This window comes from Octodon degus, unplaced genomic scaffold, assembly GCF_000260255.1.
Source record: "Octodon degus isolate 3935 unplaced genomic scaffold, OctDeg1.0 scaffold00025, whole genome shotgun sequence".
NCBI classification, from domain to species: domain Eukaryota; kingdom Metazoa; phylum Chordata; class Mammalia; order Rodentia; family Octodontidae; genus Octodon; species Octodon degus.
The window spans coordinates 20,441,929-20,443,491 of NW_004524601.1; the positions used below are offsets into that span (position 1 = coordinate 20,441,929).

A 1,563-nucleotide genomic window follows, 5' to 3' on the forward strand; every position below is an offset into this window, starting at 1 on the left:
AATTTTAGTTTCTAAAACATTTTATGTTGGTAAACAATCGTAAGTTAGTTTCATGAGAACATTTTAAGAGTGTACATCTTATTTCCAGCCATTTGTGTTTTAGATGCAGTTGGAACCAGTTCTTTCTGATGAGCCTTGCATATAATGTGTGACCCTGCGCCCTCTATGGAGCTTCAAATTAGGACAGCTTTAATGTTCTGGCTGCACACATCATCTTTACCACTGATGCAGACCAATAATGATATATTATGTTTCACTATTCATATGCACATCATAGGAATATATCTTTTCCTGACAGATCAGATTAGAATTTTCTTGAGGGAACATATGAAGTCCTAAATTTTGTTTTTCTGCCCTCAGTATTGGTTACCACAGTTTGACTTATATGATAGATGCTCAAAAGCTGATACTTCCCACCTGGCTCTATGCCAAATAAAATAATTGAATATATTCCTAGACCAAAAGGGAAGAGCCTAGAACATAAGATGAAAGGTGGATTCAGCCCTACGCTTTGGAGCCTGCAATCAGCACCACTGCAAGTTCCCAGTCCTTAGGACGCCTTGCCCTCCTGAGTTTTCAGCCTCATTCCTATTTCTCCAGGAGTCTCTTGGAGTTCTCCAACTGACCTGGTTGAGGATACACATTTACCACTTTCAAGTCCAAAAAGACATAAAGAAATAATCAAGCCATCTCCACATCCCGGAGATACTGCGGCCTTGAGATGAATTGGCATTCTAGGGCAATTTAGGTGGCATTGATCAGGCAGAACAAGAGTTCAAACACACGTATTCATTACTTTTTTTCTCCCAATTTTATGGAGATGTCATGGTACAGTATCTACCATGTCGAGAGTCATTCAAGGTCTTGCGGCAGACAGAGTTTCTATAAATCAGGTGGCGTAATTGAAAATATGGCAAGTGGCAGTTGACAACAGAGAAAAGTACTAATCGTCAAGCTAATAAGATCTTCCATTTCCCACTGATCCATCAGGCACTGGGATTTCTTTTTCTTTGTTTTTTTTTCACGTAAGGAAGCATTTATTTGGGGTTTAACATGAGAAATCATACAAATAAAATTTGTATAAACACAAATCCACAGTCATAATACATACCAAAGGACAAAGTAAAAACAAAACAAAAAAAAAAAAACTAATTGGCAGCTATATACAGTTGGACATTGTGTCTTGTACACTAGAAAGTCTTTCACAAAATAATCATTAGAGCAACAGAAGGCCAATCTTCAGTGTAGTCCTGGAAGATTTCTTTAGCATCTCCTGTTTCCTCCAATGTCTTCCTCTTTAGTAGGGCTGGTAATTGTTTTGGTGATTGCCACCTCCTCGAGATGCCTTACCATAAGTGTTTTGTTGACTTCGACCACGACCCCTAGTACCACCTCGTCCACCAGCTGCAGCACCTCTTCCTCCTTTTTGTTGTTGCTTTTGCTGCCGATATACCTCTTTGGGCTGTGCAACTTTGATTTCACACTTTCCAGAACCAATTTGATGGTATCTGCTTTCTAACAATTTCTTGACTGGTTCTTCATCTGTGTATGTGATGAAACAAA

General features: G+C 39.0%; 1 pseudogene; it reads right to left on the reverse strand.

Annotated features, from left to right (window-relative positions):
• Positions 1 to 1,141: 1,141 nt before the first annotated feature.
• Positions 1,142 to 1,563, reverse strand: part of LOC101567716 — a 9,713-nt pseudogene continuing 9,291 nt past the window's right edge.